Source organism: Nannospalax galili, unplaced genomic scaffold (assembly GCF_000622305.1).
Source record: "Nannospalax galili isolate Female #2095 unplaced genomic scaffold, S.galili_v1.0 scaffold413, whole genome shotgun sequence".
Classification (NCBI taxonomy): Eukaryota; Metazoa; Chordata; class Mammalia; order Rodentia; family Spalacidae; genus Nannospalax; species Nannospalax galili.
The window spans coordinates 882,712-895,769 of NW_008333889.1; the positions used below are offsets into that span (position 1 = coordinate 882,712).

The window sequence follows — 13,058 nt, forward strand, 5'->3', positions numbered from 1 at the left end:
TATATATATAACATGACAGTTTTATTAGTACTAGGGTCTTCCTTTAGGTATGACAACTTACCATGGATGGAGGTTGTGGTTTTGACCAAGTGCCGTATATTGAATTATATATAAAGGTAACCAAGAAAGCAGCCCATCTAAATAGTAGCATGTCATTCACATGTAACTCTTAACACTGAGAAGCAAATGATGCTGTGCCCTTAGTGACATAATTACAGACTTGCCCCAATACTGATTCTGAAAGGCAGCATTTGCTTTGAAGTGTATTTATTTACATGCATCTTCTCTGCATTTTAGAAATGCTTTTCTGGCAGTTTCATTTAATTATGCAAGTCACTGCAAATGTTTTCATAACAGCAATTCACGGGCCCCATGGTGACACTTCAGCTGTGGCAGTTACAGAAGGTCCTGCCACGTCATCATCTCCACCATGGTCTGTTGTGTCACTGTGTGCTGTTCATGAGATTGGGCGATCAAAGTCAACCTTATCTTTCTGACTTTATGTTTCCAGCCTCTACCCAGGCCATTTTACAATAAAAGTATCATCTGTTTTAATAAGCTACGTGTTAATATGTGTGAAAAGAATGATTTCCTAAAAGCTTTGATGCCCTGCAGGGGTAGAAAAATTATCATCCATCCAGCTGGCGCGTTTACAAAATACTGAAACCATATTAGCAACTTCTGCTTCTGTTTGGAATTGCTCTGAATTCACAAGCATGTGCTTCATTTCCAAGGACTCTTTTATATTTTATTTAATTTTTGGTTTTTGCTTATGTGATGGTTTTCAAAAATGCTGAAGAGAAAAAGACTGTTGAATTGATGTTATTTGTGTTATGTTTCTTCCTAACTACAGCAGAAATTCTATGGCGGAAATAAGATGGCAGCATTCAGAAAACAGTCCATTCTAGATAGATTTTTTGTGGGAAGAAAAGGAGGGTATTTTCTGAAGAATTTTAGTGGGTTTTTTTTTTTTTTGCTGGTGGCCTATTTGTTTCAAAACTTAACCATTGTTACTACAGTTATAAACAAAGGTGGAATTTAAGGTGGTTTTTTTTTTTTGATGTATTGTTTTGTTTTGTTGTGTTGTGTTGAGACAGGACCCCCCTAGAGACCCACCTGACCTGGAACTCACTATGTAGACCAGGATCACCTCCAGCTCACAGACATCTGCCTGCCCCAGTGTGGGGATTAAAGGCATGTGCCACCACACTCAGCTAAAGGTAGACTTTTTCACCTCAAAGATAGTCCCCACTTTAACCCCTCTGCATACCTGAACTTCCCTAGAAGTCTGTATGTAGCAGTAACCATCAGAGCTAACAAAAGGGGATCCAGCCAGTCTAGCACTCAAATAATGCCTTCATTGAATTGTCTTCATTATGTAATTATTCTTTCCTTCTAATACCTAAGCATATGATTTGGCTGTAGCTTTACTTCCAGAGCATCCCATTTTAGTTATTTTTTTTTTCATTTTTTCACACCCCCAATAGAGTGTTGGAATTGTTATTTGTAAAAATAATTGAAATGTCCTCAAACATTCTAATATTTTAAAGTTGTACGTATTTATTACTTTAATTGAAAATGAAACCCTACTTCTAGTATGTCATTAAGAATACCATGTATGAGGGTGTACTAATAGCTCCTAATTAGCTGAGACTGAATTTGCCTCAATTACAGTTAGTAAATGAGAGGTTATCAAGTATGTGTTGAAAGGTAAAGTAGAATGTGTATCTTTAGGAACAGATCATTACTGAGAGACATTATATAATTATTGGAAATCTACTTGTCTGGAGCTTAAAATAATGTTGTTTGGTGTCAGGAAACAGTTGAAAATAATGACCCTAAACATACTGTTAGCTACTTTAGTCTATGACAGATTAAAGATTGAAGAGAACAATTGTGTTCAAGCATCATGACAAACTTTTGATATTCCAATTAGAGTATTTTCCTATGTAAGTTAGTAAATGGATCCTCCGAAGTTCAAGTGCAAATGAACACACACACACACACACACACACACACAATTACGATGTGTTAACTTGGAGTGGACTTAGGAACTTGGTAAAGTGCCAGAGGCTCCATTTATGATCATACAATATAAGGGCTTAACTCTTAAAGAATAGTATGCCTTTTACCCAGATTTTTGGAAATGTGCCAGCTAACATTATCTTTCATAAAAACAATTAGTTTACAAGACACATATAAATTCTGTCCCCAATACTTAAAAAAAAATTAGTGTGTTACACTACATAATCTTCTTCCTAGAAGATATCTAACCATGGAAAGGGTTATTGAAATATCTGTGGGACTTTGCATACCTACTTAGGGTTTCCTTGGCCTCTAAGAGTTTTTTGATCAGTTAAATATCTTTATTATCCATGATTTTTGTGGCGAAATATCCAAGAATTAAATTTAAATAATGATACCACTAAGACCAAAAAAATGACCATTTTCCTAGATTTTTTCCTGTTTTGGAACTCCTATGAATGAGAACAGCAGCATCCCCACCATTCCCATATGGCTGTATGTCATGATGAAGCATGTGACCCACGCAGTCTGCACTGCTGTTCTCCTTCTAGCCTCCATAGAGAAACTTGTTTTTTTAACTTCAATGTATATAAAATAGAAACAGTTTAAATGTCTATTATATATGAAGTTTTTATCAATTAAATTTTCATATCAAATCTTGAAATATTAAAATTAAAAGCCCCTTCTAAAGGTCAAAAAATTAGTGTGAATACAGATATGATGCTAAGCTTTTTCATCATTTGTTTAAACTTATGTATCACTTTTTTCTTGGAACAGAAATAACTCTGTCAAGTGTTAATAAATGGGAGGTCCATGCTGCTTACAAGGAAAACTGAGTTTAAAATGCATCCCTAATCTGGGGCTGGGAGATGGTAAAGTGCTTGCATGTAAACATGTGGACCTGAGTTTGGATCTCCAGCACAATGATTAGCACCTTTGATCCCAGTGCTGGAGAGGCAGACACAGGAGAATCTTCAGGGCTTGCTGGCCAAGCAGTATAGCCAAATCATTGTGCTCCAGGCTGAGTGAAAGACACTGTCTGGAAAACTAAAGCTGGCAAGATGACTCTGGGAAGATAAAGGTGATTGGCCCCAGGCATGATGACGTGAGTTCTGTCCCTGGAACCCACACATGCAAGGACAGTACTGACATGAACAAGTTGTTCTCTGACCTCCATATACACTTCTCTCTCTCTCTCTCTCTCTCTCTCTCTCTCTCTCTCTCTCACACACACACACACACACACACACACACACACACAGACACACACACAAAGGAAGAAAGGAAGGAGGGAGGGAAGGAGGAGGGAAGGAAGAAGGGGAAAGAAAGGAAGAAAGGAAGGAAGTAAAAGAAAAGAAAGAGGAAGGGAAGGAGGGAAGAAGGGATGGAGGGAAAGGAAGGAGGGAGGGAGGGAGGGAGAGAAGGAGGGAGGGAAATGAAAAATTTAGAAAATCACCTGATGTCAACCTGGTCTCCATGCGCGCACACACGCACACTCATGCACACACACACACACACACACACACACACACACACACACACAAAGATATATCCTTAATCTTTTCAAGTTGTTGAAGTAATAATTGTCACCACTTCCATTCCGTGTGCTAGGTGCTTTACCTAATTATTTCCAACTTTCTGGGTGAGGTGCCATTATTCAGTTTCATCTTAATTTTGGAGTTAATAGATCTTCCACTCAGAAAATAAGTGACTTCAAACTCAGTGTCGTCAAACTTTGAAAATATGTCTCTTTTCAGACTCCTTTTATGAAATCCCATGCTATCTCCACCATACCTGAGACATACAGAATTTCAAATAATAAGTTATTTTCTGGGAAGAACACCTGACTAGAGTTCCAACTATAGTTCTGCCATTGACTATGTGGGTGAAATTCAAAATTTATATCATCTGTTTAACACTCAGTATACAAACTGAAAATGTTCATGTAGAATTCCAGATAATTTCTGAAACCCGGATTTTAAACAAGTGATTGTGTTTTAAATCAGCAACAGTGATGGAAACCAGTTGTTGAGTTGTATGAGGAGTCACATGGCAGGGTAGCGTGAGACAGGGTCTTCCTATAGCTCCAGCTGGCCTGGAACTAGCTATGTAGATAGACCAGGCTAGCCTCAATCTCACAGAGTTCTGCCTCTGCCTCCCAAGTGATGGGATTAAAGGTATTCCCCACCTCACCTGGCACAAGATAACAATTTTTAATTATTTCCTATTAACCAGTGAAAGCAAAGTGTCCCAGCTAAGAAGTAATAGCAAGTTCAGTAGATGAGTAGAAGAGATAGTCTATAGAAAAGAATAGCTGTGAGGCAGCAAATGGTTCAGCAGGTAAAAGTGCCTGCCTCCAAGCCTGATGGCCTGAATTTTATCCCCAGGACCCACACAGTAGATGGAGAGAACTGACTCCCACGAGTTGTGGTGCTTTGGTGCACACACACAGTAAATAAATAAATAAACAAATATAATTTAAAAATTCATTTAAACAGAATAGTGGCACCAGATGCCATTTCTTGTGCCTACCATTATAGTCTTGAAACTCAAATTTAAAGCCAAAGTTGGGGGAAGACTGAAGAGATGGCTCAACAGTTAAGAGCAGTGGCTGCTCTTACAGAGAACCCAGGTTCCAATCCCAGCACTCACATGGTGGCTAACTACTATCCTTGACTCCAGTTCCAGGGGATGAGATGCCCTCTTCTGGAAGTGCATGGTTGGGTGCACTTAACATTCATGCAGGCAAAACAATCATACACATTAAACAGACAAACAAAAATTTTTTAAAGAAAACAGTAGTTGGAACTCAGAGCCTCTGTATTCATGCCAAACGTTTTTATTCATATAGTCAAGATATTTTAGACAGAAGTTATCTCTGCCTCTCAAGAAGTCATTGAAAGCATGCTAAGATTAAAATCTACATGTTACATTCCTCTTTAATAATATTGTCTTATCTAGATAAAATAAATGTAAAGGAAGATCATGAATATACAAAAACGTATAAGTGAAGGGAGCATTATTCTATTTTGTATACAGTTTTTCTTATGCCAGTGTCCTTTATAATTTTTTTAGATATTATTTATTACTTGTATTTTATGTGTATGAGTGTTTTTCTTGCATGTATGTAAGTGCACTACATGTGTGCAAGTTCTCACAGAGACCAGTAGAGGGTATCAGATCCCCTGGGACTGGAGTTACAGACAGTTGTTAGCTGTTTTGTGGGTGCTGGGAATCAAACCCAGGTCCTCTGGAAGAACAGCAAGTGTTCTTAACTGCTGAACCATCTCTTTAGCTTTGGGGTGTGGAACACAAGCCACAAGTGTCCCTGTGTCAGGAGAGAGTCCGGGGGTATTCCTGAACAGTGTTGGTTCTCTGAGCTGAAAACTGATGTGTTAGAAGTCAAAATTGAAATCTGCAATAAAAGTCACCAGGGTACCCTCTGCAGTCATTTCCTGTCTAAGAACATTACAAAGTTGAGACTGAAGGCTCACCAAAGCACATCTTATTCCCCAAGACACCAATACTACCCAGCTGTCTAGCCTTTGTACATTACTGGGCATGCCCAAATTGAGCCCCTTTAAAACAATCTCATTTTAGTGTTCATGTTGCTAAAGACACACCAGGGTGCAGAATCTAATTGGCAAATCATGTAGCTTAAGCATTCTCTTGTGTTATAAACTGATTAAATATTTAATTGTTGAGGAGTTTCATTTCAATGAGATTTTTAAAAATATTGTAGTGATATCTTATAAAATTAAATGTAATTCTTTAAATGATAGTTAATCAGTTATATTCCTCCAAATAGTGTTTTATAAAACCTTCGTTTCTAAAGATTTTGCCTGAAAAGAGTTCTTATTTCCTAGGTTAAAAAAACACAAAAAACCCTAAATTAAACGTTTTGGCCAAACTAGTCTATACTATATAAATAGGCTCAGTAGCTTATTTATGATATGATAAAAAGAAAAACATGAAAATACTACAAGTAAATATGATTTTCAATTAAAATTAATTTTGTACTCGAAGTCCCTTTTCTCTGTATTCCTAAATAATAAAGAGAAGCACTCAGAACTTTTTTAACCCTTTCACACCATTGCCCAAACTTCTTGGTTCAAGACTTCATTTATGCTGGATAATACCAACAGTACTGTTTCATACTTATTTAAAGATTAAGTTTATTACTATGCCAATTTCCTAAGAAGAGTTGAAGCCAACAAGTCATAGGTAAGAGTGACTTCTAAACTTTGTGTGAAGATACACACCTGCAATTCCAATGCTCACAAGGTGGCACGAGCAGGAGGATCTAGAGTTCAAGGCCAGTCTGTGCTATATACCAAGACCCTCTCTCAAAAAGAAGAAGAAAAGAATATATTGTTTACTAAATAACTTTCTTTCCATGATACCTTTGTTCAAATGTATTTAGAGTCTATGGTGTACTTTTTAAATCATAAAAAGTACTTTATGAAGCTGAAGTATAATCATAAATCATACTTTAGGTGAGTTTTGTTTCCCCTCCTTGTAATCAGCCTTTTGTAGTGACTATAGGATGAGACTTATTATAGTGCCCTGTGCTGGATAGCTTTAGTGTCAACTTGACACACCTGGGTTGAGGGAGCCTCAATTGGAGAATTGCCTCTATTGGACTGGCCTGTGGCCATGTCTAAGGGGCATCTTCTTGATGAGTGATGTGGGAGGGCCCAGCCCACTGTGGGTGGTGCCACCCCTGTGCAGGTGGGCCTATGTTGCATAAGAAAGTGGGCTGAGCAGGGGCCAGGAGAGCAAGCCAGTAAGCAGCATTCCTCCATGGCCTGTGCTCCAGCTACAGCCTTCAGGTTCTTGCCCTGAGTTCCTACCTTGGGCTCCTGGATGAACTGTGACCCAGGATATGTAAACTAAATAAACCCTTTCCTCCCCAAGTTGGTAGTGGTCAGAGTATTTTGTCAGAGCAATGAAGAAACAAACTAGGACAGTAATTGGTACCAGAAAGTGGGATATTGCTGTGACAGACCTGACCTTGTTGTTTTTGGGAGGACTGTGGAAGTGTTTGGAACTTTGGGCTGGAAAAACTATTGTGTGTTCAGAGTTTGTTCCAGTGGAGCTTGGAACAGTTATGCTGAAAGAGTTGTAGACGATGGAGGCCTGGCTTGTGAAGATTCAAAGGGAAGTGGAGACTATCAGGGCTGTTCGTGTGAGATTTTGAATTGAGAATCTGTGGGTTCTAGTTGGCTGGAGCTGAAGAATTAGCTGTAATTAAGAAGAGACCAGAACCTGAAGCAAAACCTTTGCTTTACTGGGACAGTTGATGCTGGTTAGCTGGGGCTGAAAAATCAGCTGTAAGTAACAAGAAACCAGCATCACCGTGGTGAAGTCTTCTGGGAGGTGTTTCCTCAGGGTCAGCGTACAGAGGGGACCTGCACCTCTGTTTCGAGGTGGAAGCAGGACTTGGTAATGTGTAAGAGTCTCCTGCATGGTTCTGGTGTTGAAAGTGTGAAGGAGTCACAGAGAGCAGGTGAGGCTTGGCACTCAGAGAGGTCATGAAAGGCCATAAGTGAAAGTACAGCTTCAGTTGCAGCAAAGACCCCAGGATTGAAGGGGTCATGGAGAGAATCTGAGGCTTTGCACCCCAGAGGCAAGAAGAGGCCATTGGTGAAGGTGTAGCATCAGTTTCAGTGGAGACCCCAGCTATTTGGAGAGGCCAGGACCATGGGATGACCACCAAGGACAGCAGTAGGTGTGGAATGGAGCTGGCCTGGGTCTGCGAGACAAGCTGAATGCTGTGGACTGCAGAGTCAGAGCAGTGGAGCTGCCAGTACCCTTTGGAGCCCAGAAGATAGTGAGTGAATCCCAGATGTCCAGCCTTGAGCTACTTTGCTGGACTTTTGTTTTCCTTTAGGTGTCCCCAGTTCTTCCCGTTGAAATAAGACAGTACTTGTTTTGGATTTTACAGAAGCCCACCCACAGTTGAGAGTTTTAAAAGAGACTATGGACTTTTAAGTGTTTGGATCTTTTTAAGGACTGTGAGGTTTGTAAGGTTGTACTGTCTTATGTTGTGCTATTAACATCATATCTTGGGGACAGAAATTGGGAAGTTATGGTTTAATAGTGATGTTTGTGTGTCATTGACAAGGGGTCAATTGTGCTGCATAGCTTTAGTGTCAACTTGACACACCTGGGTTTGGGGAGCCTCAACTGGGGAATTGCCTCTATTGGACTGGCCTGTGGCCATGTCCATGGGGCATCTTCTTGATGAGTGATGTGGATGGCCCAGCCCACTGTGGGTGGTGCCACCCCTGTGCAGGTGGGCCTATGTTGCATAAGAAAGCGGGCTGAGCAGGGGCCAGGGGAGCAAGCCAGTAAGCAGCGTTCCTCCATGGCCTGTGCTCCAGCTCCTGCCTCCAGGTTCCTGCCCTGAGTTCCTACCTTGGGCTTCTAGATGAACTGTGACCCAGGATATGTAAGCTAAATAAACCCTTTCCTCCCCAAGTTGGTAGTGGTCAGAGTATTTTGTCAGAGCAATGAAGAAACAAACTAGGACATGCCCTTTTATATCCTATTCTGTTGTTATAGAGTCTCTTATGTGTGAATGTCAGTTTAAAAATAGCAGGTTTCCTCTTTCAAGGATTTTTTTTCTAAACTGTTATACATATTTTGATTGAATTTTTGAGAATTTCATACAGTGTATTTAATCATATTTAGACTCCATCCCCTGAGTGTACCTTTCTTAAGCTCCCCCCCCCCCCGCTTACTGAATTTCATGTACCTCTGTCATTATGAATTAAGGCCTATCAAGTCAAAGACTTTTTAAAAACAGTAAATGAAGTATGTTTATTCAGCAATATTGAGACATTTTAGAATTACAGTATACATGAATAAAGCAAAAGTTTCAGTGTTTTCAAAGGATTTTCCATTTTAATTTGTTCTATAGACTGTCTAAATTAATATACACTTCCACTGACAAAGATTTCCTCTGGGGTTTTGTTTCTATGTAAAAAAAAATAGACTAGTGTAAAGCATTATTTCTTGGCCCATGACACCCAACCACGATTTTTCTACCAGCTCTCAGAACTAACCACTAATGTGAGACCTATGCCATAATCCTTACCTTTTCCCATCAGTGCGAAGGAATGGCTAATGTGAGTTCAGTGGTGTGTTTGAGGATCTCTGAGGTCATTTGTTTTATATTCTTCTGTGCACCCTGTTCTGCCACATTGTGTACTAAAGGTGGATGAAAAAGTCTGACTGATGTGGAGCAGTATCTTATGCACCTCACATCTTACCTATTTTAGTGCACTTGTTAGCTAGCTTAACACTTTGCTCTCCAGCTGTTGCTTTTTCATTGCATGTACTCCTGCCTCATTTTACCTTCCATATTTGAACTCCGACTGAAGCTGTTTGGCCTCTTCCAGGGCACTCACAAGCAAACCTTTTCTGTATTGGCTCACCCTCCTGCACAGATGTCATGTAGAGCGTGCCCTGTGGTGCTTCCCCCCCCAACATGGTTTCACTTTGAAAACCACTCTCAGCATCATTGCTGTCTTGTTCATTTGAGTTAGTAATCCTCATTTTAATGTTATTTGTAAGTGTAAGAATTTATAAAAAGGATCTACTTTTGATGTATGGTTTATGCCAAAATAGCTTCGGCAAGTCTGGGCGCGGTTCTGAGAGGCCAAAGGCCCTCATTTGAATCTAAGCTGCAGCTGAATTAAAACCCAAGAAACTTGAGATAAGCATGCCTAATTGCTTAAAGAAACTCAACAAGAAAAAAAAATGTAGCTTGTTGATCTTATTTCTTTGATAATTCAAAAGAATCTTCAAGAAATACATGGACTTCTTAAACTTCAGTTCTTGAAATGTGATCGTGGTCCACAATTGTCACTTGGCACATGCCCAGAAACACACATCTTTGCATGAGGCACCTGCACATATGTGGCAGGTCTGGTAGAATCAGCTAATTAACAACACAGGCTTAAACAGGCACCTCATCTGGCAGTGCAGTTAGTTGCCTGATGGTGCTCAGCAGGATTTGGTAGTGCTTTTTATTTTTCTATCCTAATGGTCTGCTGCCCACCTAATTTTGCCTTATTGTCAGTCACTACTTACCGCAGCTTGGGGCCCTCCCAGGAGGCTAAATTATTATCAAAGGATTAGGGAGATGTAGCCTTGCAGCTCTGACATTTCTGATTACTTGTCTATGCCAGAACACTAATTAGCTGTGACTAATTAAGAAAAATGTCCCTGCCATAGAAAACCATTTAAAAGAACTGAGAAGTAGAAAAGCAATTCAAAAGCTGAGCAGTGCTCAGATTTGCTGATGCTCTTTAGATTTCCACCAGAGCCTTAACTCACCTTTAATTGTGCTCAGAATTAAGGGGGTGGGGGGAATCCCATATACAAACTGATGGGAGATTTTTGCTTGAATAAGAAAAAAGGAAATGTTGCTGGTATCCTAAGCTCTCTTAGAAATGGTAAAATTGTCATGGACAAATGGAAGGTGACAGGATTTTCATGTTGGAGAAATGTTTCTAAACACCAATTGCAGAATCACGTATTTGCATCAGACACTGAAACCGGTAACAAAGCCTTGATACATCCCCACTGAAGAAATCAGAATGCAGTGCTGAATTTATAAACAAGTGTTAGGTGGCTGATACGCAATGCATGGAGCCTTATCAAGTTAGTTTTAGTTTCCTGCCTCTTTTGCCTTTCATTTGTCTGGAGATTCTGACTCACATATAGAGCTTGGCCTATGCTGACTTTTGCCATGTGGACTTGACATGCCTGCACTGCATCTAGCCTCGGGTGGCTTGTTACTGAAAATGCCCAGGCCTCCCCTGAGGCCAGCATCTCTACCAATTGACCAGTGTGGTGTTTGCACAGAACTGCTACTTTCCTTCTGTCCTAACTTCGTGAGCAAATAACACATATGGCTTCAAGGCCAATTTCTGTAGTAGCTTTTTGGATTCCCCCATCTGTGAGTTCACCTCCCTTATGGTCTTCTCCACAGTCCCCTCTGCAGGGTTGGCACCATTCACTGGTGGGCACAGCACTGGCAACTAGGTTGCCAATATTGACTAAATCCAAATTTGAAAAAAATAAATCTGTGTAAAGAAGTAACCTTTTCTGCAAAATCATCATTCAGTGTTTATTGAATACATTGACAGGAACTAAATTAAAGAATAATTTCAAAAGGACACTTAAAAAGACCTAAACTAACAAGAGCCTCTATTTCTAATATCAGCTCACCCCTAGGAAAGGGAAAAATCTGAACTTGGTATCTTTTTTAGTTTGGATTTTGTTGTTGTTGGTTGGTTGGTTGGTTGGTTGGTTGGTTGGTTGGTAGGTTTTTTTGTGGGTTTTTTTGTTTTTTTTTTTTGAGATAGGTTTTCCCTATAGTCCCAGCTGGCCTGGACCTCACTGTGAAGACCAGGCTGGCCTCAATAACACAGAGCTCTGCCTGCTTCTGCCTCTGCCCCTACCTCCCAAATACTGGGATTAAAGGTGTGTGCCACCTCGCCCCATCCTGACTTTTGATATCTTAATGTGGACAAAACTGTCTACCTGACGAGTTTGTATTCATGCTCAGATGCCGAGGAGCTCAGAAGGTGGGTGACTGTAACCAGTGATAGTCATGTATATAGAGATTAGAAATGCATGTGAAAATGTCTCAATGTCAAGAGCCCTGGAATGAATTTTTCTGTATGAAACTGTGTGTTTTGACAACGAGGTGGAGATCTTTTTTAAACATTGGAACCTCATTTAATTTTATGTCTTATAGAGTTTATAATGAGTAAAAGTTTATATAAACGTAATAAATTCATCTGTAAACCTAGAAATGTACAGCCAATTTTGAAAGAGATGTACCCTAGCTCAGAAAAATGTTATTGAATAGGTTAATGCTGTTGTAATGAAATGCTTCTTTTAATTAAAAAAAAAAAGGGAAAGTTCTAATACCTACCTAACTTAAATTCTTCATGCTGCATTTTAAGCCCATTTCCCCTTTTCCTCTCACTGCAGAACAAAAAGCAGGTAGCCAGCATCCTCTAGGGAATAACCCTTTCTACACATGAAGACTGTTATTAAGGTGTCTGTCATACTTGTCAACTCCCAGATAAATAATCCTTATTTGTTTAACTTCTCTGCAACGGCTCCTGTCCTGGTCCTTTAATCACTGTCATGACTGTGCTTTGAAATTTTTCCAAGTGTTCTCTGTCATGCTTAGGGTTTAGAGCAGGGATAGGATGCAATGTCTGAATGTGACTGAACAAGATTCCTTCACGTCTTTTTCCTATGTGTGCATTCTGAGACATAACTCTTCATATATGTGTTCTACTGAGCTCCATGAACTTGGTTCTACCTATTATATTGCTTTCAGTTGCCTTTCCTCTTAGTTACTCCCCTCTGAATATGTTTCTTGGTAGAGAATATGCTTTCAGCTGATAATGTACATGTAGAGTATAGAAAACAATCAATTTCACCATTCAACTGCCAGGGATGAAGGAAGGTGATAAACATTAGGATTCAAGTGTTACATGTTGGCTTTGTCACACATACTTGGATTCTAATAAGAAGATGTTCCAACCCCTATTACTGCTCATTTTTTTAAAATCCAACCTGTATTCATTGAGCATTTCTAAAAGTCACACTGTGCTAGCAGCTGGAATCATGATGCTGAATAGTGTCTGCCTAAAGGAATTAGTCCTTTAGTATTCTGCTGAGCACACAGATCTTCTTGAGAAATGGTTAGTTGCCACACAAAATGTTCCATACTTTCATTTACAGAATATATATCCATAGATATATTTTCAAATATAAGCACAATGGAGTAAAATTCAACACCCTTTCAAAATAGGTAATAGTGATTGGCCGTGTTATTTCTTTATTTCTCTGTGTTTCATGGGCTGATTAGAAGGTTTAGTGCAACACAATTTATACCCACTCTAGACTTACCCCACCAAGTGCTAAGACTGCAGACAACATTACTACCTCCCTTCTCCATCCTCCCTGAGTGTTTTGCTCAAATGTCGGGAGAGTTC

The 13,058-nt window shown here is 39.7% G+C and overlaps 1 protein-coding gene across 10 annotated transcripts in view; it reads left to right on the forward strand.

Annotated features, from left to right (window-relative positions):
- Cadps2 (calcium dependent secretion activator 2) overlaps window positions 1-13,058 on the forward strand; it is a 595,026-nt gene that overhangs the window by 565,547 nt on the left and 16,421 nt on the right. The gene's annotated exons all lie outside the window — the stretch shown is intronic.